The sequence below is a fragment of the Jaculus jaculus genome, chromosome 7, assembly GCF_020740685.1.
Source record: "Jaculus jaculus isolate mJacJac1 chromosome 7, mJacJac1.mat.Y.cur, whole genome shotgun sequence".
Lineage (NCBI taxonomy): Eukaryota > Metazoa > Chordata > Mammalia > Rodentia > Dipodidae > Jaculus > Jaculus jaculus.
In genome coordinates, this window is record NC_059108.1 from 112,394,714 (window position 1) to 112,421,141 (window position 26,428).

Sequence of the window (26,428 nt, forward strand, 5' to 3'; positions counted from 1 at the left end):
AATTCTTTTCCTGGAGAACACGCTATTCTGCAGCCCTCTCCACAGCTGCTTTTTCAACATAAAAATAGAGTTGGCTCTATTTCCAAAGCCTAACTGCTAAAATCACTTATTGGAGGGTGTTTTAGTTAGCCTATGTTCACTCACAGACCTGTCCCAAACAACATTTCAGGATGGCTCTTGGTCCTGCAGGTTGGCTGAGCAGCAGGCTCCTGGTCCTCAGCTAGGCAAGCCTCTCAGGCTGGGTTCCGTTGGAGAGTCAGCAGGGCCAGAGAGTTCATGAACCCTTGTTTCATGTCTAGCACTTGCTACCAGCTAGTGTCTGGTCCCTAACCATGCACCCTCAGAAGGCTGGACGAACTTTCTACACGACTCTCAGAGAAATGCCTGTGTGCTAAGGGGCCAACAGCAAACACTGCCAGGCCTATTAAAGTTTAGCCTTGGGAACTGAAACATATTATTTCTGGGCGGGAGAGATGGCTTAGTGGTTAAGGCACCTGCCTGCAAAGCCTAAGGAACCAGGTCTGATTCCCTGGTGTCCATATAAGCCAGAAACACACGATGGCGCATGTGTCTGTCTGGAGTTCATTTGCAGTGGTTAGAGGTTCTACTGCTCCCATTCCTCACCCCCTCCCACTCTCATAAATAAATAAAATGTTTTTAAAATGTTACTTCCATAGTATTGTATGGGCAAAACAAGTCAAAAGGCAGGGCCACATTTAAGAGGCTGGAAAACAGACTGTAAACAGATTCATGATGGAAGTGACAGTCACTGCGCCAAATGGCTTGGGTGGGAAGTATTATAGCTGCCCTTGAACACAATCTACTACAGAGAGTTCTAAATAATAATAGACACCAAGGGTCTGGTTTTCTCAGAACTAAGCTTGTCTTCTCTAAACCCCAAACCCAGCGCAATGCCTCGGGCTATGATCTCCTGGGATTCAGAGTCTAAGCTTTTCTTAGAATTGTAACATCTCTCTCGGTGTTTGGGCTGCATTAATAATCTTTCCTCTGCAAGCTGAAATTTGAGGAAAGGAAAAACTGTTTTCTTTTTTCTTTCGTTTTCTAAATGAGCATCATAATATGAACAAATGACGTGGACTTAGCTCACCAGCAGCTGGTGTGTTTGGAGGCCTGGGTAGCAAAGTCAGTAGCCACCAGCGCACCCCCTGACAGCATCATAATGGGCACAGCGCAGCCTCCCCCACACTCTTTTCTGGTCCCCACCAAAGCCAAGGGGCAACAGAGCAGCATCAGGTGGCAGCTCATGCCCAGACTGGTACTAGAGAGCTGGAGCTTTGATGCCTGCTGCTGTTATCCAATCATAGTGGAATACCAAAATATGGATTTTCTAACATTTTGGCAGCTAATCAAGAAATTGGGGTGTAAATGGAAAGTTAACCTTGGTTTTAAAAGTAGTTCATCTAGAAAGAAGTACAACAGCCAAGTTCTCATTTAAGATTGGAAGCTGAAAATTTCTCTCCATAATATCACAATGAATGAGAAACACTGTGCATGACTTCATTTCCATCAATAATTGGCACCATTGTCTTATGAGACATTATGATGGAGGGGCTGTGGATGTAGCTCAGTGGTAGAACGCTTAACCTAGAATGCACAAGACCCTGGGGTCAGTTCCCAGCTCTCCCCTCCACACATCATAATACATACGACGGACATTTTGAGGTGTGAGGTATTTGCTGGATTTGCATTTTAATCAAATAAAAGATACAGAAAATGATTTTGTTTTCTGTGTGTATCTATTGTTACACACACACACCCACACACATGAGAGAGAAAGAGACAGAAACTATGTGGTAAGACAAGCCTAAGGAAGAAGTTTACCTGATATCCAAAAACAACATATGCCTTTATTGACCATCTGGTTGTTGATCTTTAAAATCAATCAAGGTCTGTGACTAGAACACCAGGGAAGGCATATCACACCTGCAGACTCCTTCTTCCCTAATTTACTCCCTGTGTCTCAACAGCCCAGACTCTTGAGTGTATTTTCTGCCTCCTCTTCTAGGGTTGACACATGGCATATATTTATTACTTTGAAAGGACATAAGCTCTGCTATCAAATCCTTTGGCTCTCAACTGTGAATGGTGGCATTGCAAGGATGCACAGTGTCCAGGACTGTGAACAGATAGCTTGAAATGAGCTCACAGTGAGGTCACGGTTGTGTTAATACTGTCCAGCTAGGTGTCAGAAGTTAAATGCATAACCTGTGCATGGTAGCCCTTGCCAAAGCCTCCGGCTTTAGAATAGAGTACAGATTTCAGAATTTGACATATTGTCCTTGCTCTAAACTCTCCCTTATTGTCACAATGCACAGTTTATTTCTGTCGGCCATGCTACACTGTGCTTTCTCAAAGAGCAATGAAATGCAAGCATTTCCAGCAGACTATCACAGAATGATTGGAGCCAACCCACAGATGAGCAGAAGCTTGGCACCCACCGTCTCTGAGGGCAGAGTGGTTGAATTAATCTTTTCCAAATGCAGCTAATTGGATCTTCAACTCCAAAGTAAATAGTGACAAGACTTATTAGATTACAGTTGTCATGAGTGGGAAGGCTCAGCATGTACGAGGGGTGTCTGGACAAAGAAAATCCCATTAGGGCTAGTATTTAAACATGTTGACATGTTGAAGCTTTGAGCAAGGATAAGAATATGTAAGTAATTTCCACATTAAAAAATTCTGAGGAGCATCCTAATTATGTCTGCAAATAAAGAGGGATCCATGACGTAGATTTTCAAGGGCATCCCTACCCTGGTGATCACCAGCTTCCACCTGACTCCTATGGGATGCTACCATACTGGCACACGTTTATTGATTCTACATATTCTTGTGAGGGCCTATTTCTTTGAGTCTTATTCATCTCAATAACACAGGAAGTGGGAATATAGACAAAGAAAAACAGTCTCCATTTTAGGAAGAGAAATCACTAATAACACACCTGCCAAGACAGCCTTCCCTTCAAGCAAGGCTAGCTGAGTTTGCCTTTCTGTCTGTATTCTGCCACATCATTTTGGTTTTCCCATGGCTGCCCAGGTAGGTTATTCTATGGAAAGATTTTTGATGAAGGAGAAAAGTGAGCAGGTAGATTTAATCAACCTACCTTTCAGCCAAATTAACTTCTGAGTCTTTTTCAAAATTATTGAAAGTCTTCCCAATTCCAAATTTTCCACTTTAAATTGATCATATCCTATAGACAGACTTTACTCCCTCTCTGGTTTCTTTATTTGCAAACACACATGTGTGTTGTGTTTGTGCATCCCAGGGTCTCCTCCTACTGCAAAACAAATGCTAGATGCATGCACCACTTTAGGTCCCACTTTATGTGGATGCTGGGGAATTGAACCCTGGGCCAGAAGGCTTTGCAAGCAAGCAATTTCAACTGCTTTAGCCACCTATCTACTCCCCACTCATACTTTTAACAGCTGTTATCAACAGAAATCTCAGCATTGTGGATGGCTTTCCTCCAGACTGTATATCAAAAAACTATTTTCACTGCCTCTTCATAACTTGTAAAAATCATACCTCTATTTTGTAATCACTTCTCTAATCTGAGAACTTTGCATGTGTAACACTGTGTAACTTGCCTTATCCAAAGCTATCCTGGGAACATTCATGGACTGTGCACCATGGCCAGAGGTGGGATTCTGGCTTCTAACAACAGTATCAGGAGCTGACAGGGGTGAGGCAGGGTGCTTCCCAGTGCTGATGCTATTTAGAATTCTAGGAGTCATAAAAATTTTATGAAGCACCCCACCACCACCCATCAAATGGATCTACACTTGAGACACACCGTTCCTGGGCATTCGGGGAACCAAAGAGTAAAAGGTCTACCCAGCTACTCAAGTATTAGCTTCTGCTAATTATTCTTCTTTCACTGTCCTCTTTTTTTAAATATAGTTTGTTTATTTATTTATTTATATATGTGTGTGTGTGTGTGAGAGAGAATGAGCATGCCAGGGCCTCCAGCCCCTGCAAATGAACTCCAAATGCTTGTGCCCCTTGTGCATCTGGCTAATATGGGTCCTGGAGAGGCGAACCAGGATCCTTTGACTTTGCAGGCAAATGTCTTAACCACTAAGCCATCTCTCCAGCTCTTCTTGCTCTCCTCTTGATCTCTGAGAAGTTTCTTAGGGTGTTCTTATGGTTTGACTCTGCAGTATTCTCCTACAGGCTCAGTTATGGAATCTTTAGGAAGTGGAATCTGATTGGTGGAAGGAAGGAGCTCATTAGGAGTTGAACTTTGAAGGTGTTACATTAAACTTTCCCTGAGGAGACATAAGTAAATATCTATTCAACTCCAAATAGGGCACCAAGAAACAGACCAAGGTAAAGACTACACCAAAGTCTGACTTGGAGAACCAATGAGTTCATGGGATTACTAAAAAAAGAATAGGTGAAAGGTTACTTATAGGAGCATATGGGAAGGGTTACTTTCCAAAATATACATGATGGGTTTATAGGAGTATATATGAGGAGTTACCCCTAGGAGTATTGTGAAGAGTTACTTACAGGAGTATAGGAGAGGAGTTACTTACAGGAGTATTGTTTGGAATACTTACATGAGTATAGATGAGGGGTCACTTACAGGAGTATTGTTTGGAGTTACTTACAGGAGTTAGGGTTACTTACAGGAGCAGGATGATTCTTAGGTAGCTCTATCACAGAAACACCTGTCCCAGACAGGTGACAACTCTTACACATTGTGCAGGCAGCTCAGATGGTCTGAGAATCTCTGCTCCCAAACAGTTATTTCTCCTTATGTAATCTTGAGGAGTGCCTTGATGGGTCTTATGAATTTAAGGACTTTTGTGAGACTTGTGAGGTGTTTACCTGCTGAGCCTTGCTTACTTCTCAAGCCTTACTAAGCTGTGGAACTTCCTGAATCTTAGGACCTTATATTTCAATTTCCAATGTCCTAATGAGCATCTCTCCAGCACGAAATATTTCAATTCAGAGGAAATTTCTACACAACAGAAGGTCATACCCAGCCCCTGGTTCCTGCTTATTACTCTGCTTTCTTGTCTGTCATGATGTGAAGAGACTCTAACACACGCTCTTGCCACCATAAACTGAGTTTCTCTGCCATGCTTTCCTTGTGATAGACTGACACTCTCTGAAATTGTAAGCTAAAATTAATCTTTCCTTCCTTAAATTGTTTCTGTCAGGTAATGTCACAATGCAAGAAACTAGTACATTTGGTAAAGTGAAACATTACAACATTGGTTTGGGAAATTACTTGTTCTTTTTATTTCTTTCTTTTTTTTTTTTTTTTTTTTGAGAGAGAGAGAGAGAGAGAAAGAAAGAATTGGTGCACCAGGGCCTCAGCCACTGAAGTCAAACTCCAGATGCTTGCAGTACCTAGTTGGCAGGTGCAACCTTGTGCCCACTTCACCTTGTGTGTCTGGCTTACATGGGATCTAGAGAGTTGAACATGGGTCCTTAGGCTTTGCAGGCAAGACCCTTAACTGTGAAGCCATCTTTCCAGCCCAAATTACTTGTTTTTAATTGAGTGATCACTAGTTCTAATGATAAAGTGTGTGGTTTCCATAGGCAATAGGAATCAAGTGTATCAAGGGCATTATTTTGCTGTTTTGGGGTAGTGGTAAGCAAAATGTTAGAATCCAATGGCCCTATCATCCTGGATCAAACTACCTCTCTTGGTATTTTTGTTGGAGTAGGCTCGTCAGGAATGTTTGATGGATGAGATTTAGGAAGAGACACAGTGGGGGTCTCAAGTCAGATCTTATGCCATTCATCCCATTCCTTTACCTTGCTGGGTTTGCTCATCTAATAATCAGAGGAAATATTTTCCTTATGACAAGCTCAATGGGAGGAGAAAAATATCAATGTGGTATGCCTCACACACAGCAGGATTTTAGCAAATGATAATTATTATTATTTTCAAATTAGAAGGCAAATCAATCGTAACTTGACTCTTGGGATAATTGGTATTTTGCAAGAGACACAGAACCCTGTGTTTAAGAGAATTAAAAACATACCTATGATCACTAGCTATGGATTTCATTTTGTAAGTGTGCGCTGACATAATGTGGGCCATTGTATTTCAGAACTGCACGTAAGTTACTTAACTGTTGTTCTTCTATCTTTCACACATATTTCATTTCCAAATAGGCTGAACCCTTAAGCCACCTAAACAACTTTACATACTCCAAATCTTCTAGGAATACTTGCTGGAAAAATGATAAAGGTTAGCAATTCGAGTGTTTTGTTAGACTGTTTTGTGTGTGCATGATTGATAGTTTTTTTTTTTTTTCTTTTCTTCCAAGCTTTGTGTAGTTTCCGAATGACTCAAGGGACAGTGACTTGCTAGCATCATTCATTATCCAGAAGTGCTGGGATAGGGAAAATGTGTTTTTAAAAGGCAGGAGGGCTACAAAAATTGGAGGATGGAAGGGCATGTGCAATAAGGTGTGTGTGCACCAAGCCTGGGCTGAATCTATTTCTAAGGCTCTGAGGCATCTCAGCCAGGGGCAGCTTGACTGCCCACTTCCATCTCCTGCCCACACAGGGGAAAGAACTACACCAAGTGCTAAGCGTGGAAGCTTTAGAGGCAGTCCACTTCCTAAATGAACTGAGATTTTGAAAAAAAGTATTACCCATTTCATTGAAGATATTCAGGGTCTTGGAGAATGAAATAAAACAAAAGGGAAATCAGTGAGCGGGTAATAAAGCCTCCTCCAATATCTATATGGCTCTTTTGAAGGTTATCTCAGAAAAGACTCGAAGCTGAGAAGGAAAGAGGCCGAATGTTTATTGTGAGGGCTGGGCTGGATACCCTGCCAGGGACACCTGCAGGAGAGTCAGCACACTCCTTGTAGGGATAAATCCAGGAGTGCTGCATTGAGGTCCATGAATGAGACAGTGAAGTACCTCCTGGTTTATCCCACACTACTGACAAGCACACACAAAGGCTGGGCTTTGACTTACATACCTCACTAAGATATTCTCAACTTAACTAGCTTTATTCTTAAAAAAAAAAAAAAAATTGGGCTGGAGAGATGGCTTAGCGGTTAAGCGTTTGCCTGTGAAGCCTAAGGACCCCAGTTCGAGGCTTGGTTCCCCAGGACCCACGTTAGCCAGATGCACAAGGGGGCGCACGTGTCTGGAGTTCATTTGCAGTGGCTGGAAGCCCCGGCGTGCCCATTCTCTCTCTCTCTCTCTTTTCCTCCTCCTCCTTTCTGTCTGTCACTCTCAAATAAATAAAAATTAAAAAAAAAAATTCTTACAGGTACATCGTTAAGCATTTTTACCACCTTCGTCACATGCCCGCCCCCCACCTTTCCTTTTCTCCTTCCTCCCCTCTTGTTATTCTCTTACTCCCTAGAAAACTTCACTTCCACTTTTATTTAATGTATATGAACAGTTTTTATGTGACTATATAAAATTTAGGAATCTCCAATGAGAGAAAACATACAATGCTTATATTTCTGAGACTGGCTTAATTTACTTAATATGCATTTGACCACCTATTACTTTAACATTTCCATGAGAACAACTCAAACAAGCCATGAAAGGAGACAGCATAATGAATACCTATGTAGCCATCACTCACCTTCAACAATGAATCATCCATGGCCTAGCTTGTTCTCTCTCCACCCCTCCCTACTTTTCCCCCTGGATTATTTTGAAGTGGTCTCCACATTTTATCAACTTACCCATAAATATTTCAACATGTCTCTTTTAAAATAATATAATTCCACCCTTGTGCTTAGCCAAGATGCTATCATGCCAACTGAAAGCATATATAGTGGTTCTTGATATAATTCAATGTCAAACTCTTGCCCCTTTTTGGATAATCATCCAGAAGTTAATTATATAGAAAGTGGTATACTTACATGAAAATGACAGCTGCCATTGGTAGACATCGAAAAATCTCTAAACATTGTTAGTTAGATTTGAATTATTGATGGAGAAGACTGTCTAGAGCAGTCCTTGAGAACAAAAGTCTGTGTCAGTAAAGAAAGCGATCCACTTTCAGGAGCATTTCCTTTCCCTAGTGTACTTAAACAGCACATTTAATCCATCCACTTAACAAAAAGTGATGGAGTGCCTGTACTTGGAAAATTGAAAGCATTTTATTTTTAGGCTCAAGTTGGAGAACTTTATACCTGACCAAGAAACACCACAGAAATCTAATAAAGTCAGCATGACCATGACAGCAACTGGCTAATTTATTGGATTATTAAAGAAAAATCAGCCTGAGGTTTCCACTGGAAGGTGAAGAAAATAATAAACTATGGAAGGTGATGATGCAAAGGCTGACATTGCTTCTGTAACACATCGATAGGGCAGGTGGTGTGTGTGTGTGTGTGTGTGTGTGTGTGTGTGTGTGTGTGTGTAACTATAGGCAATTTATTGATTTACTTGAGAGAGAGAGAGAGAGAGTGAGAGACAGAATGAGAATGGGCACAGCAGGGCCTCTAGCCACTGCAAATGAATTCCAGACACATGCGTCACCTTGTGAATCTGGCTTATATGGGTCCTGGGAAATTGAAATTGAGTCCTTAGCCTTTGCAGGCAAGTGCCTTGATCACTAAGCCATGTCTGCAGCCCCTCGAGATAATTTTATTGCATTGGGGGCTCATATATTTACCACCATTTCAAGGTACAGAATGATTCCATTACAAGACCATCTTGGGCTGCCCTATTATAGACAGATTTTTAAAGGACTGGGTCATGAACCACATGCATCAAGAACATCTCAAGGTAGGGAAGGTGGTACTTAAAAACCCAGATCCTCCATGGGGAAAAACCAAATCAGAAATTTTGAAGGCTGTGCATAAGAATATTCATGAGCAAAACTGCCGAAGACATTTTTATTTGCATCATGTTTTGAGAACCCTTCTTATAGTTCTGATATGGTTTTCTGTTATCATAACAATTCCCAATAGAGATCAAAGTTCACCATACAAAAGATTGCAGGATGTTAAAACCCATATATAGAACACAGCATGCACCTACAGTTAACTAAAATTGAGAAGTTTCAATTGCAAAATGCGAAATATGCAATAAGAAACAAATAGCTCCTTGGTAGTTCCTGAGCCCTGTGTGGGGTGCTTATAAACACCTTCATCACGACCTTCATCGTGAGGCTTTCCTGAGTGTGGAAGCACGCGTCGCACAGAGGCTTGGAGAACAAAACATGCCCAGTGGCTGCACAACTGGCATGTAGCTGCGCTGGAATTCAAACCTACCAACAGGTGTGCCTGACATCAATCTTCACACTTGCGATGATGCCAGGACTTAAATAGAAAACAGGGAACAGCTGAACAGGTTGACATGAACATACTCCAATTTTTCTATTTTTGTGATTGAAAATTTAGCTTCATTAAGTTTTGCTGCTTTTTGTCCTCCTTTGAGTTTGGATAGTGTGTGGATAGAATCGGGCAGTGCTGCTCAAAATAGTGACAAGTTTAGAAACAGAGAGGAAGCATTTTTAAACTTTCACAGCACTCTGACATTGTGGTTGAGTTAAGGTAAGCAAGGATAAGGAATAGCTTGGCAGCCTAGAACAATGCCTGGCTTAGGCAGTAAACACACCCTTTCCTCACAGTGCATTTAACAATCTGTTGGCAACATAGTACCCCAATCTTCACCAAACTGGGGGCACACTTTGCTCCAAACAAAGGAGTAAGTTTCCCTTCCCCCAATAATCACTAGTTACACTAAGGAGTGGTCAGTTTCTACTCAAATATGTTCTATATGCAGGATTGGAACAGAGGGGAACATCCAACCTGGACTGGCTTGGGGTACATGCATAGTATGAAAACCTAAGTGAATATTTAAGGATAATCCCCTATGTATCATCCATCCCTATGCATGATTGGACATTCATATGACTAAAATCAAATGCACTGGGACCGGGGAAATGGCTCAGTGTTTAAACACACATGCCTACAAAGCCTGTAGGCCTGGGTTCCATTCCCCAGTGCCCACATAGAGCCAGATGCAAAAAGTGGTACTTGTCTCAGGCATTCATTTGCAGTGGCAAAAGACCCTGGTATGCACACACACACATACACAAATAAATAAATACAGATTTAAAAACATATACAATAAAGGGACTGGTGAAGTGGCTTAGCAGTTATGGTGTTTGCCTGCAAAGCTAAAGGACCCAGGTTCGATTCTCCAGGACCCTTGTAAACCAGATGCACAAGGGGCGCATGCACCTTGTTTTTGTTTGCAGTGGCTGGAGGCCCTGGTGTGCCCATTCTCTCTGTGTGTGTATGTGTCTCTCTTCTCTCTCTCTCTCTCTCTCTCTCTCTCTCTCTCTCTCTCTCTCTTTCTCTCTCTTTCTCTCTCTCCCTCTCTCTCTCTGCTTACAAATAAATAAATAACATAAAACACAGTAAAATGATCATGGAAAAGGACATGCACAATTGCACAGTAAAAGTTATGTAACTCAGGTTTGTCAGTCAACATAGAGAACTAGGGCTGGAGAGATGGAGATGGCTTAGTAGTTAAGGTGCTTGCCTGTAAAACCTAGGGACCCAGGTTCAGTTTCCCAGTAAGCACATAAGCCAGATGCACCTAGTGGTGCATGTGTTTCTTTGCAGTGGCTGGAGGCTCTGGTGTGACCATTCTCTCTCTCTCTAATAAATAAATAAAAATAAAATTGAGACCATCCAAACTGCTTCCCTTAGCAACAAGCTCCTCCTGCTCCTAGATGTCACACAAAAAAAAATAATAATAAGCCTCAAGTAGTAACCCACCGCTCTTGGGCAATCCAGCTCAAGGAGCTTGCTGCTCTCTTGCAGCATACCCTCTCCCTTCTTATTTTGAACCTTTGCTTTACTCTCTGATAAAGTTTCTTGTGGCTTTACTTTGTGTGTGAATCTTTTCCAAGTCTTTGAACAAGACGCCAATGACTGGAAACACTCAGAGACTACCAGGAACCCTGTGACATCCAAGTGAGTGGATGGGTAGATTTGTCTCACTGATCCCAGCACGGACCAGTTCAGAATGCCAACCACGCAGCATGGCTCTCGTGTAACTCAAGCCACTCTCAGTTCCTACACAGCAGGTCCATGTTCTCCTGTGCGATGGATGGGTCCAAACTAACAGATGGCTTGGAAAGAAATGGGGCTTTTGCAATTGAAAACACTTCAAGATGGAATAGATATAACCCCGGTTCCCATTAGCCCGTGATGCAAGATGTGAGCTGACCAGCCTTTTAGAAAGTGCCCAAGCCTTTCAGAGCTCACAGTTGCCTCTCTTGGGACTCATGTTCCCTCAGTTGACTGTGGCCATCATTCTAGCTACAGTATGCATAAAGCCAATACCTGTGTTCAGATTATCTCCAGAAGTTTAGGGTGTGGGAAGGGCAGGAGCCTGGAGAAAGGAGTGATCTAAGCATCTGTTTCACTCCTGGGTATCTCACTTGTAACTTGCAGTATCTGAATTCTGATGTGAACTTATAGACATGCTTTTGCTGTTGCTACTGGTCCCTCCTTTGGGCCAGTGACATCATCTACCTAGCAACTGTTTGATCTGAAAAGTGGAAATCCTCTTCCTCATGAGTCCCTACTGCTCTGCCACTTTTGACCTAACAGTCATAGTTTATTACATCAGCACCCTCTTATGACAGCTATGCGACTGAAAACCTAGGTGCCAAACCCAGAGCTAGGGGCATAAGGCAAATTTTTACATGTGATTTTGTCCATTTGTAGGAGAGTTAAGTAAAGTTTACGAAGGTTAAAGCTAAAAAGATTGGTTCAGTGGCTAAAAGCACTTGCTTGCAAAGACTGTTGCCCCTGGATTCAATCCCCAAGCTGTTTATGCAAGCCAGGTGCAAAAAAAAAAAAAAAAAAAAAAAAGTTATTTGCTGAGTAAAACAGTTAACAAAATGCAGGGCAAAATTTTGATTTCAAACTCTGTTTTTAATCACTTTAAGTAAATATTCAACATTATTAATGACTCCATTTAAAAGACAAGAGGACTGAAGTTCAGAGAGGGTCAGCTTCTCAAGGATAAAACTTTCTCACAACTCCCAAACAGCCTTCAGATCAATGCTCGTTTAGAGATTTTGTTTTGCCTTTGTTCTGTAAACTATGCTGTTTTAAAGCCATTACTTGCACTACATAAATGAAGATTTGCTTGGGCTGAATATCTCAGAAAAGACAACACCAAACACATTATTTCACTTACAGCTATGCATGCCTACAGCTGCTAGACTACGTTAGTTTGGTAAATATTTGATGTAGACTCCTTGAAGACAAGGACAAAGCCAGGTCACAGACAAAGAAAACTGAACTATGTGGAAGGAGTAGGATAAAAATCAAGGCGGCAGAGATGATGGCTTTGTGGTTAAAGGCGCTTGCTTGTAAACCTTGTGTTTGTGGCCCAGTGCCCACATAAAGCCATATGCACAAAGTGGTGCCTGTATCTGGAGTTCATTTACAGTGGCAGGAAGCTCACATCCATACTCTTTCTCTCTTCCTTTTTCATAAATAAAGAAATAAATAGAAGGGTCTCAGTTCTCATAAATGGTAGTGATAATGATTCTAGGCTCACAATGAAAGCCAAATAGTATTTGTGATATGGGTACAGACAGTTTTTGAAACACATAATTTGACCTTCGTTAAAATTTCAATAAGTCAGGTTAACAAGATGGCCCAGCGGTTAAGGAACTTGCCTGCAAAGTCTAAAGACCCTGGTTCGATTCCCCAGTACCCTTGTAAAGCCACATGCACAAAGTAGTTAGTGGATGCATCTGGAATTTGATTGTAGTGGCTAGAGGCCCTGGTGCACCTACATTTATTTATTCTCTCTGTCTCTCTCTCTCTCTCTGTGTGTGTGTGTGTGTGTGTGTGTTTATCTCTCTCTGCTTGTAAATAAAATAAAATAAAATAAAATCATAAAATAAAATAAAATAAAATTCAGCACGTCAATATGAAACACGAATCCAATTTCTGGGGTTCTACAAAAGAATCCCTTAAAAATACTTTCTAAGGGAGACGGAAGGGCATATGTTTCCCCTCATAACCAGCAATGCATTGTTTTTTGTTGGTTTGTTTTGCAAATAGTTGGGTAGAGATAGCCAGATTGCAATTAGGCTTTCCCACTCTAGGTTCTCAGATACACTGCCCGCTTTTCTGACAAAGTACTTAATGCCATCCTTAGAAGGTGATGAACTTTTGTTGGGAGGAATCAAGAGAAGTCTTTCGTGGGTGTATGCGTTTTGTGAATTCATGTGTCTTTGTGTGTTGGTGCACATATGTGTGCACGTGGAGGACAGATGTCAACATCAAGCGCCTTCCTCAATTTCTCATCTTCATATCTATTGATCCTCTTGCTTGAACCTAGAGCTCACTGAGTCGGCTAGTCTAACTAGTGTTCTGCCCTGAGGATTCACCTGCCTCTGCCTCTCGAACACGGGGCTTACAGGCTTTAATGTAGGTTCTGAGGGTCCAGACTCAGGTCCTCATGCGTGTGCAGCAAAAGGGCTTTACCAACTGAGCCATCTCTCTGGCTCCAGAAAGTGACTTTCTGACATGCTAGCATTTTTTCTTTGCTTTATGCTCTAGTTCACAAACTTTCTCATCGACTTAAAAGTTTACTTGACAAGTGTAAGGTGTGACTTGAAATTACTTTCCCAAAAGAGGAGTCCACAATCTCAGCAACATGCCCTTCACTTTCCTTGGCTCCTGCTATCGAGGAAGGTAACTTGAGTTCAGCTGTCAGCTCTGCCAGGACACTTGACGTTGAGATAAAGAACCCCTTTCCTGTGAGGATCCCTGTATGACCTGCAGCTCCATTTACCATAGTGCTGATGACAGTTGATGTTTATGGTGACAGCAGAAATAGGAGACCAAGTGGAATGCATAATAAAGACAGAACTAGAATCTCTTCCTACTCTCTTTAAAAAATATTTTTTTAACTTATTCGCGAGAGAGATAGAATGGGCATGCCACAGCCTCCAGCCACTGTAAACAAATTCCAGATGCGTATACCACCTTGTGCATCTGGAGTATGCAGGACCTGGAGAATTGAAGCTGGGTCCTTTGGCTTTGCAGACAAGCGCCTTAACCGCTAAGCCATCACTCCAGCCCTCTCTCTTCCTAGTCTTATTGCCACACCTTTCTTCTTATTCCTTCTTTCAGGCTTTGGGCCCCTCAGAGAACTCAGTTAAGCGGTGAGGAGTGCAGGGTGAGAAGAACCATTCTATGGGAAGCCCCAAGTTCATGGTGGGGCTCTGCCTGGGGTCTCATCATCACCGAGACTACTTCTAGTGACTGCTGATGGGACTGGTAAGGTGGTGGTCTCTGCGCAGGGACATTTCCGGTCCATGTTCTCTTTTGGCTTCCCAGTGGTCCCGACCTGTCTCTTGGCTTGGGGGTCTCTTGCCACTCACACAGGCAGTACTGGTGCTATCCCAAGGCTTCCACCTCAGACATCACAGGCAGCCACGTGGCCCTCACCCACATTCTACATTCTCAAAGGACTAAAGAGAGATTTGGAGTATGGATGATCCCCCGCCCCCTTTCTTCCCCAGATCCCCAACACCATGGTTTTGTTAACTCCTGCTAATGTGTGCCGCTCTCTGGGGCTTCTAACATGCCTAGAGCGGAGGTAGGAACCCAGCACACTGCTTCCAGTCTGCTCACCAACCTTGGAAGGCCTCCTCCACACACACCCCCTCTCACACACCATCTAAGGGCAGCACCAAGATGGGACTGAATGATTTTCAGCTCAGCGTCCAGTCAACTGCCTCCCACCCAAGCCGCCTGACCTCCACATGACTCCCTCTCACTGCCCGTTTTCCCTGGTATGTACCTATATTTGGCTGTGGTCTTTTATTGGCTGGGGGTGGAAAGTGCTTGAACTCGTAATAATTAATTGATGGAGAGGAAGCTGTTTGTCCCCCAAGTAGGCAGCTCTATTGATTTAGAATGTGTGGCACAGGGCTGGAGGGATGGTGGTTAAGGAATTTGCCTGCAAAACCAAAGGACCCAGGGTTGATTCCCCAGGACCCATGTTAGCCAGATGCACAAGGGGGCGCACGCATCTGGAGTTCATTTGCAGTGGCTGGAGGCCCTGGTGTGCCCATTCTCTCACTCTCTCTCCCCCTCCAATAAATAAATAAATAAAAATAAAAATAGAATGTATGGCACAAAGACTTCCATTTTGTCTCAGGTTGAGTCAAAATACCAAGATAACAGGAACAATTTCTGTAAACATCTTTACACAGAGACAAGGTCTTGTACAATTATTAGATCCCTGTTTTTTTTGGTTTGTTGACACTTTGCAAGCCTCCTCCTGTGAGGATTATCACCCCAGGGTGGAAGAAACTCATACCCCAGTTTCCTTCAGCTTCCATGGGCTTTGCTGACCAGTGGGATTTCCTAAATCCCCACAGCCTCCTGTCAGGACCTGCTTCCTGGCTGCCCTCCTCACCTCAGCGTTAAGAACAAGGGCTGTAGTTCTTAACCTGCCTTGGGCTCATGAGTTAGGAAACCCTCCCATCCTCTTAGAATATTCCACCTAGCACTGGCCTCCTGGCCTCGAGGGAAAGCAAAGATAAGGACTAGTGAAAGGAAAAGCATGGAATGAAAAGCCCATGTTCTCCTGCCTGGCAGACTTGTAAAGTCCAATGACAACACACTGTAACGTCTTCTAGCCACAGGCATCCTGACTTCCCCCATTTCCTCCCCAAAAGGGATCTGGAGAGTATTCAGCAGGTCTGGGGGGTCAGAAGAGCATCTATGGCTCCCAATGCTAATTCTAAAGTTGGCCAAGAGGCAACTGGTGTGGCTAGATATGGTGAACTTGGAAGCCTTTCTTGCCCCATGGATTAAAGCAAGGCATTTATTTGATCCAAGGGAAAGCGGCCCCTGGTGGACCCCAACTCAGCAGCCCTCCAACCCATCATGAGCCCACAGTGGGGTTCATGTGTTGATGGTGTGCTAGGAAGGAAGGGGCTAGACATGATAGAGCCTGATACCAGGATTTTCATCAGTGAGGCTGAGGCAACCAGGCCCTGTGACCAAGAAGCCTCATCCACCAAAACCCAAGTGACATAAGCTAGTACATGAAAGCCACCACACTGCTATAACAAGGTCCTGTGGGCCCACTTTCATCACAGCCAGAGACCTAGTCTAACAGGAAATAAGATAAAAAAAAAAACAAAAACAGGAGTCCAGGGCTGGAGGGCTCAGCAGTTAAGAACACTTTGCATCCAACCATGAGGGCCCGAGGTCTGAGGACTGCTGGAGTTTGGTTCCCGAGATTCACGTAAGCAGGTGGGTGTGCCCAATCATGTCTGTACTCCCATCCGGGCTTAGGAAAAACAAAAAAGCTCCAAGATCATTAAGAGATCCCAGCTCAAGTACAAATGGGCTAAAGAGTGATAAAGGGGGACACCCAGCATTCCCCTCTGACCACAATAGGCCAGTGTGCATCCCCCAGGTGAGGGTACTGAGCACTAATGGGTATATCCACGAGCATACACTACTTCTCTCTCTCTTGTTCTCTGTCTCTCATGCAAACACACACACACACACACACACACACAAACACACACACACACAATAGGGGCAGAATTAGTGACAAAATGATTTAAAGGGTTGTGTTTTAAATGACTGTCCAGTTTAATGCGGAGTGAACTATAGTTTATTTCCCATGTCCTTGCAGGTGAGAGTTTGTGAGGAAGATCAGAATGATTATAAACAAAAATAATAAACATAGATTTCACCCACTCATCTAAGCTTATTTTATATTGCCTCAAGTGCCCCATTGAAATTGTAGCTATTCACAATAAAAGCATACAAAGATTGCATGTGTTAATAAAACCTACACATGAATCAGCAAGGTCTAGTTTAATAATTCCAATTTCCTCCTTACCCCGCCTTATCTGTCACACGTTGGACCACAGGCTTGTGGAAATTGCTTTACACGGTGTTGTCATTGGACTTTACAAGTCTGCTAGGCAGGCAGAAAATATACCATTGTTCATATTGTGCAAGAGATGTAAGCGTGCTAAGTGATTTGTTCAAGGTCATAGAGCCATAAAGAGACAGTACCAAGTGCAGAAGCTGGGATATTCTGTGTCCAGGGCTCTTTCTGCCACTTCACTGCCAGGCTGCAGGTGCATGGTGATGGAAACGGAGGCTTCTTTCTGCCTCTTTGGATGCTCTTCTTTCCTGGGTCCAAGAACTTTTCCAGGCAGCTACCCTGCTTTCTGTTTCATTGATTTCTGGTTTGATCTTTATCATTTCCTCACTTCTGCTTGCTTTGAGTTCACTGTCTCATTTTTTTCTGTTCCCTTGAGATGCACAAAGGGGGACTTTGATTTGAGTCCTTTCTTCTGATATAATAGGAGCATTCACTGCTATAAATTTTCCTCCCCAAACTGCCCTAGCAGCACCCCATGTTTTGGTATGTGGTGTTCTCATTTCTTTTCATTTAGTTCAAGTTCAGAGCCATCATGGACCCATTTCTTTAGGAGTTTTTTAGTCTTGTTTCCAAATACTCCAAATGTTTTTCTCTTCTTGATTCCAAGCTTGCATCAAGTGAGAAAAGAGAGATTGGTTAGTGGTTAAAGAGCTTGCCTGTGAAGCCTAGGGATGAAGGTTCGATTCCCCAGGACCCATGTAAGCTAGATGTGTGTGTAGAGTTCATTTGCAGTGGCTAGAGGCCCTGGTGCATTCATATTCTCTCTCTTGCTCTCTCTCTCTCTCTCTCAAAATAAATAAGTTAATTAGTTAATTAATTTAAGTTAATTAAAAAAGAGTGCCTACTGTAAAGAGATTAAGTCCTTTTCAGTTTAAGACTTAATTTATGGTCAGCATCCAGTTTGTCTTGGTATAGTTAGCTGTTTCTTTGTAAAATGTTTTGTAATAAATTTAAATCCAACATTTTGCTGTTTGTTTTCTGTTTGTCCCATCTGTTGAGTGCTCTGTTTTCCCCTGCACACTGCCTTCTGTTAGAGGAAGCGGATGCTTTAATGATCCCACTTTATTTCCATTGCTGCTTTATTAACTACACATGTGTTGTTGCTTTTTTTTACATATTTGAAAGACAACTTCATTCTGCTTCTAAATGAAAAGGAATGAGAATGGCAGTAACAAACAAATTTCACCACTGAATATTGTGATGTGACTGTAGCAGTCTTATCTTTGAAACTCAAGAAGAAAACAAAGGCATTTCAAACAGCGAAATATGCAAGTGCAAAAAAAATGAAGGTATGTTTTTAACTGCTGCCTTCACTCAAAAGCCCATTCATCTCCCTCAGCATCCCAAAGATGTAGCACACATAGCGCTTAGCCGGTCATAGACGCGGCACACAGGCCATACCACTGACAGCACAGGACGGGGCCGTCGAACTGGACTTCTAACCCCGCCAGCTTCACTCTCTCACGGCTCATACTCACCCAGGAGGGAGGGCAGCTGGCTGCACAACCTCTCAATCATGTTCATACCGCAGTGCCAACACTGGACCCATGGCCACCTCGGGTGGGGCAAAAGCAGGCATGGACACAAAACTCCAAGTTAGGGTCTCCGGTGAGCTTCCTAGCAAATCAGAGGAAAGGCTTTTCAAAGTTATAGCTGCTTTTGGCAGAAATGTCACAGTTCTGAAGAGTCTTCTTTCGGGTGGAAGACAATAGATTTTGCCTTCACTTTCCTGTCCTTAATACCCACTTTGTTGCCATATAATACAATGGGGATGTTTTCACACACTTGCCCCAGATCTCTACGCCAGTTGAGGACCTACTTGTAGGTGACTTGTGGTAGAAAAGAAACTAAAAGTTGAACTGATTCGCTGAGTTACTGTAAGACCTCATTGTTGGGGAACTAAAACCTATCTTTGTCAGCATATGGAAAAATCCCAAAGAGAAAAGTATCCAGAAAGGGCACAGAGGGATGATAAAAAGGAAAGACCATTTAACAAAAACAAAGTAAAATGGACTTCATTGTTAGGGTGGACTGGCTACAGAAATGACGGATATGTAAATTTCCACATCCTGTCTGTTCACTTAATCCTCCCCTTGGCTATGAAAACTATAAAACGAAAATAAGATCTCTGCTCGAGGCCAGAGCTTCTTTGGAGAGCTACCTCAAGCTCTTTGGCCCCCCCAGTAAATAAACTCCTCTGTTTTCACTCTTACTGGCTTTCCAGAGAATTTCTACAACAAACTTTTGATGTCACATCCAACATAATAGTGTCACACCGGGCTTGGATGTAATAGTCATCTCACAGTCCCCCAAATTTTTCCTGGCCAGCAGTGTCCCACGGATGGCCCCTCTGTTGGTGTGGAACACGAGTGAGTGCTCCTGGATGCCCAGGGTGGCCATGTACTTCTTCTCAAGCTCCCTGGTCAAGTGGCACCTCATGAAAGCTCTCTTCCTGGAAACACCATTGGCCACCAGCATGCGCTTCAACTGGACCTGTAGCTCTCCCTGCACGGCCATGGTGGAGATCCTTCCAGAAGCGTCTCTGAGCCAGTCCAACTGAGGCCAGAAAAATGGTGGTTGTACTTAGGTGGGGTTTAGTAGTTTATTTAGCATTTTTATTAATGCTCATGTGTAAATGCATGTGCATATATTCAACATTGCAATCCATCTTCAAGTGATAAGATGATGCATATTTGGGGAAAAAAAAAAAACCTTCCATTAGTTTACTTTCAGCCCTTTTACATTTCTTTTTCTACGTGTGCGTTGCGTGTGTGTGGTGAGTACATGCATGTGTGTATGTGTTTTCATGTATGTTTGGGCACTCAGGTATGCATGTGCATGTTGAGGCCAGAGATTGATTAATTAGTTTCCAACTTAATTTTTGAAACAGGGTATCTCACTGAACCTGGAGCTCACTGGCTAGACAAGCTGGCTAGCAAGCCCCAGGGATCTTCCTGTCTCTGCCTGCCCCGTGCTGGGATTATAGACATGCAGCATTGTGCCTGGCTTTCATGGGAAAGCTAGGGGTCCGAACTCAAGTCCTCAAGCTAGAGTAGCAATTGCTTTTCTGAATAGGCCATCTCTCATCTGATTTTATGACTTTCTAAAAAATACCTCTTTTCTTCTACTTATGTTATCAATCCTACTCTACATTCTTATGTTGTCCTTAAATAATAGTCAACTCTTAACATAATTTAAGATGCAAGAAAACATATTTAGCCACATAGATCTTATTTATGTATTTTTTAGTCTTTATATGCATCCGGATTTCTGTCTCATATTGATTCTCTTCCCTTCCCTTCCTCCTTCCTTCCCTGCTGGCGTTCAAAGTAGAATGTTGCTCATGCTAGAAAAATGCTTTGTCACTAAATTATATCCCCAGCCTTCATTTTTAAAAACACATTTGAGAGGAAAGAGAAAAAGAGAGAGAGAATGAGAGAAGAATATGGGCATGCCAGGACCTCCTGCCACTGCAAACTTTCTGCATATGTCTGTACATTGGTACTAGGGAATCAAATCTGGGCTTTCAGGCTTTGCAAGCAAGCACCTTTAATCACTGGGTCATTTCTGAAGTCCCAGCATCGTTTACATGTTGTTATTTTGTTGTCTTTTTTTGGACACAGGGTCACATGTAACCCTGACTGGCTATTATGGAGCTATATGTAGACAAAGATGGCCTAGAACTCCTGACCCTACAGTTTTCCCTCCCAAGGGCTGGAATTACTTGTATGCGCTACTGTGCCCTAACCTCTTAGCTCTTTTTATTGTATTGTATTGTATCTTTGTGGGGTGGGGGGCTGGGGTTCGAGATAGGGTCTCACTCTAGCTCTGACCTGGAATTTACTATGTACTCTCAGGGTGGCCTCGAACTCACGGCAATCCTCCTACCTCTGCCTCTCAAGTGCTGAGATTAAAGGTGTGTGCCACCATGCCCGGCATTGTATCATATTTTTAATTTGAGACAGGTTCTTACTCTGTTGCCCAGGTTCACCTTGAACTCACTCTGGCCCAAGGTTGGCCTAGAACTGGAAATTTTCCTGCCTTCATCTCCTGGATAGCAGGTCTGAGCCACCAGGCTTAGCTCATTTTTCTTCATTCTGAGCTCTTTTAATGCTCTTGTCTGCATATTCTAATGCCTGTGTCAGTTCTGGGCTAGTTTCTATCAGTGATTTTCTTGTTACTATAAGGTATTTTGTTTTTTGTTTTTGCTTTTTAAATATTTTATTTTATTTATTATTATTATTTTGGGGGGATGAGTTCAAGGCAAGGTTTCACTCTAGCCCAGACTGACCTGGAATTCACTAGGGAGACTCAGGATGGCCTCGAATTCACAGCAATCCTCCTACCTCTGCCTCCCAAGTGTTGGGATTAAAGGCGTGCACCAGCATGTCGGGCTTTAAATATTTCATTTTTATTTATTTATTTGAAAGACATAGGGAGAAATAGGCAGATATATATGTGTGTGTATGCATATATCTATATGGAGAGAGAGAGAATTGGTACACAAGGGCCTCTAGCCACTCCAAATGAACTCCAGATGTATACACCACCTTGTGCATCTGGCTTTATGTGGGTCCAAGGGAATTAAATTTGGGTCCTTTTGGCTTTGCAGAAAAGTGCCTTAACCACTAAGCCATCTCTCCAGCCCATTGTTTTGTTTTGCTTTATTTTAATGTTTTTATTGTCTTACTTTCATGCCTGATACTTGTAAACTGCTGGGAGTTAGATTTTTTTAACTTCTTTTTTTTTTTCCGGTGCTGAGGACCGAACCCAGGGCCTTGCATTTGCTAGGCAAGCGCTCATCCACTGAGCTAAATCCCCAACCCCTTGTTTGCTTTTCTTGTTTGTTTGTTTTTGTTTGTCTTTGAGGTAGGGTCTTGCTCTAGCCCAAGCTGAACTGGAATTCACTATGTAGTCTCAGTCTAGCCTCAAACTCACTGTGATCCTCCTACTTCTGTCTCCCAAGTGCTAGAATTAAAGGCATGTGCTACCATGCCAGGCAGAGAGAGAATGGGCACACCAGGGCCTCTAGCCACTGCAACCAAACTCCAGATGCATGCACCACCTTGTGTATCTGGTTTTATGTAAGCATTGGGGAATTGAACCTGGGTCATTAGACTTTGCAGGCAAGCACCTTAACTGCTGAGCCATCTCTCCAGCCTCTGATATTTTTAAGTTTTTATTGATAACCTCAATACATATCCACATTGTACCCTAATCATAATCCCCTCTCACTGCTCTCTTTTGTCACTCCTTCCCTATTTTTTCTCCACTGAACCCTTTCTTCTTACCAGCTATCTCTCTTCCATTCTGATGGCATCATTTTTTTTTTATTTTGTCTTCATATTATACAGGTCTTATGTAGGTAGTGACAGCCATGTGAGGTCGTAAGTGCAATGGCCACTTTGTTTCTGGAAGACAACATTTCAAAGCACTCCTTCCCTTCCTTTTGGCTCATGCATTCTTTCTGCCACATCTTCTGTAATGGTTGCTAAACCTTGGAGGGTGTGACAGAGGTGTCTCAGTCCTGAACACTCCACTGTTACTTCTCCTTAACACTTTGAAGAGTTTTGAGCCTGACAATTTTTTTTTTAACTGTTGTATGGGCACTTAATAGGTGATCTTCCTTTTTTTTTTAATGTTTTTTTTAAATTTTTTTCTAAATTTATTTGAGAGCGACAGAGACAGAGAGAAAGACAGATAGAGGGAGAGAGAGAATGGGCGCGCCAGGGCTTCCAGCCTCTGCAAACGAACTCCAGACGCGTGCGCCCCCTTGTGCATCTGGCTAACGTGGGACCTGGGGAACCGAGCCTCAAACCAGGGTCCTTAGGCTTCACAGGCAAGCGCTTAACTGCTAAGCCATCGCTCCAGCCCTGATCTTCCTTTTTGAAGAAGTTTGTTTTGTTTTTGAGACAGGGCCTCACTATGACATTCAGACTGACTTCCAACTTGCAGTTCTTGTCACTGCTGCCCTTATGGGCATCTACCACTATGCCTGGTACTTTTAAACAAAAGTTTTGTTTTGCAGTATTGTTAACTATGGACTGAGTGTAGCATACCCAATCTCTAGGACTTCCTCATCTTGTGTCTTATCCATTAAGCATGCAGGTGCTCTTTATGTATTTCAAATAGTAACCCCTTGCCAGATAAATGGTTTGCAAGTGTTTCCCCTCGTTCTGTACATTGCCCTTCTTTCTGTTCGTAAGCTTTGCTGTGCAGAAATGTTTTGCTTCGCTGTGGCCCCACTGTCTGTTTGCTCTCTTGTTGCCTGTGCTTTTGATGTCACATGCAAGAAACCTTTACTAAGACCAATGTCCTCGAGCTTTTCTTTCACGTTTTATTCCAGGATTTTCACAGTTTTAGCTCTGTTTCAATGTTTAATTCATATTGAGTTGTATGATGATGTAAGGCAGTGATCCACGCTCAATCTCTTACATGTGAATATCTTGTTTTCCCAATATGATCTGTTGAAGAGATAACCATTTCCCTGTGGGTGTTATTGGCACCATTGCCTAAGGTCAGCTGGCTGGATATGAGATTTCTAGAATGTTCTATTTGTCTAGATGTTGTGTGACTCTTCCTGGAGAGACATGTGCAAAGAGCACCAACAACAGACCAAAGGAATGATTCCACGCAAGCCCAGCTTGATGAGCTAGCGAGTTTCATCTGGGTGAGTTAAGGAGCCTGGGTGAGGGCTTTCTTAAATGAGCTGTGTAGCAGACAGCTGCAGGTTCACTTAGCTGAACTGCCAGACCAGGCACAGTTATGGAGGAAGGGATTTATTGAAGCTTACAGACCCAGGGGAAGTTCCATAATGGCAGAAGCTGGCTTGCTTTCACGGGACCAAACACAGAGAGAGAAGCACAAGCCTAAAAGCCAAAGGCCACACAGCACACTTCAGGAACTCCAGCTAGGCACCCTTTGCATATCTTTAGATTGACATCTCAAACCCACCACTACACCTTAAGATCCTCCCAGTAACACTGCCTCTAGCCAGGCGGCTGCAGATGCAAACTAACAAAACACTGAATGTATTGGGGGCCATCTATTCGAACCACCACAAGACGTAATACTCACAGTCTCTCATCCCACTCCCCATAAACTGTTATCCGTGGGGAGGGGCCTCATGTGTCACTGTGAGTCTTGTGACTTTGATCTGTTAGGAAAAAAATAGTTTTGGGAAAAAAGACTTGGACACGCAGTAAACTGCGTGGTGTGAGGTCTTGTCTAATAGGACTGTCAAGAGTTGCCTGTCTCTTAGGGATTTGTACCTGTGTTCACCTAGTCACAGGCTATCAATTAGGATATTTTACAACTCTGTAAGGGAGGATAATAAGTTATAGAAAACAGAGGGACACAGAATTGACCCAGAGGTACAAGTAATTTCCCTCTAAAGTAAAATAGAACTTTATTGTAGTTTTACTGTTTTATAGACTGACTACTTTTAAGTTAAATTACCAATCTTATTCAAACTCCCTTTATTTCAGTGAATAGAAACATTTCTATTTTCCAAATTCTTTTTAAATTAACCCCCTTGTCTTGCTAGTTTCACCATGAATATTATAAGTCACTTTTAACTTTTTAAAATTTTTTTTTTATTTATTTATTTGAGAGCGACAGACACAAAGAGAAAGACAGATAGAGGGAGAGAGAGAGAATGGGCGCGCCAGGGCTTCCAGCCTCTGTAAACGAACTCCAGGCGCGTGCACCCCCTTGTGCATCTGGCTAACGTGGGACCTGGGGAACTGAGCCTCGAACCGGGGTCCTTAGGCTTCACAGGCAAGCGCTTAACCGCCAAGCCATCTATCCAGCCCACTTTTAACTTTTTAATATTTTATTTTCATTTATTTATTTATGTTTATTTTATTTGTTTATTTGAGAGGGAGATAGAGAGAGAGAGTAGAGAGGGAGGGAAAGAATGGGCATGCCAGGGCATCTAGCCACTGCAATTGCACTCCAGACACTTGCACCACCTCGTGGGCATGTCTGACCATGCTCTTGCCTCACCTTTGTGCATCTGGCTTATGTGGGATCTGGAGAGTAGAACATGGGTCTTTCGGCTTCACAGACAAACACCTTAACCACTAAGCCATCTCTCCAGCACAGTTTACTAGTCTTTCTTTGTATGAGTTTCTTCCTCTGTGAATTTGTGATAGTATCAGGCTGTGAGGATTTTATAACTTAGTGTCTATAAAGAACTTAGATTAGTTCCTCAAACACAGAAAGCTCTAAGCAAGTGTAGTTCATATTATTAATGTTTATGTTTCAGAGTTATAATTTTTCCATAGTCAATGGTACCAAACATAGTTATCTGCCAGTCCACGCCATTATAGCTTATATTTTCCAAAACAGAAGCAATTAATTTTTTTCCCCCAGTTAATGTTTTAGAATGTTGGCTTGGCTCACCCTTCCCAAGAAGTAGCATATATTTACTTTAGAATTAGAATTGAGAAGACCTTTGCGACTTGCTTGATCAACAGAACATAGCAAAAAATGACATTGTGCTATTTGTAGGGTTAGGTCATAAGAATTCTTGCATTGGTATCTCTGAGAACACTGCTGATAAGGCGTCCCTTTTGAAAACCAGATGCTATTCCCTGAGAAACCCAAGTCCTAAAAGAGGCTATCAGTGGGCATGCCAGTTGATTGCCATAATTTGGCCACTTGATTTAGCCAACATCAAATGCCAACCATGTGATTGGCACATTTTGGATGTTCACCTCCGTTAAGCCTTCAAATGACTTTAGCCCCAGCTCAGCTCTTATTTAACTGAAACTAATAAGCAGTCCAAGCAAGAACCTTCTAGCTGAACACCACAGGGCTAAGAACCATGGTAGATAACTATGAATTTTATTTTGAGCATTGGGCTTTGGGATTACTTTGGTATTATGTAGCAATCAGCCACAAATCCACAAACCTTTCTTTGTCTCCTTGCATGAACTCTGAAAACAGGAGCCGCCTTCGTTTATCTCACCTGTCAGTAGCTCTACCTGAGCACCATGCTGCAAGAAGCTGCTAAAATTATAGCCATTTCACACCATCATTCCTCTTGGACATGATCTGAGTAGGATTTAAGTTCACAGCTCATTTGTAGTAATTTTCAGCATAAATATTTGAAAATAATGAGCTGTTTTTAAAGTAATTCCTGACTGAAATTCTACCCTCCCTTTGGGAAATTCTAAATTGGCTTTTCATCAAAGTAATCCTGGCTTTTATTGAGTTCCTGGAGTTTTGAAACCTTATATGGGTAAAAACTGGAAAAAGTATCATTTAAAATGCTGCAAGTAGTGTCTGGGGAGTTGGCTCCGTGTGTAAAGTGTTTGTCATGTAAGCATGAAGGGGTGAATTCAGATGCCTAAACCCCACATAAAAACCAAGCACAGCAGCATGCACCTATACCAGTGCTGGGAAGGCAGGAGCTTACCTGGGGCTTTCTGGCTAGCTAATCTGACCAGCTAGGTGAGCTTTGAGTTCACAGAGAGCCTGTCACAAA

General features: G+C 42.6%; 1 protein-coding gene and 1 pseudogene across 1 annotated transcript in view; both read right to left on the reverse strand.

Annotated features, from left to right (window-relative positions):
- The window catches only part of Slc35f4 (solute carrier family 35 member F4), a 260,362-nt gene that overhangs the window by 129,530 nt on the left and 104,404 nt on the right, over positions 1–26,428 (reverse strand). The window lies entirely within an intron of this gene.
- LOC105943817 lies at positions 18,410–19,452 on the reverse strand (annotated as a pseudogene).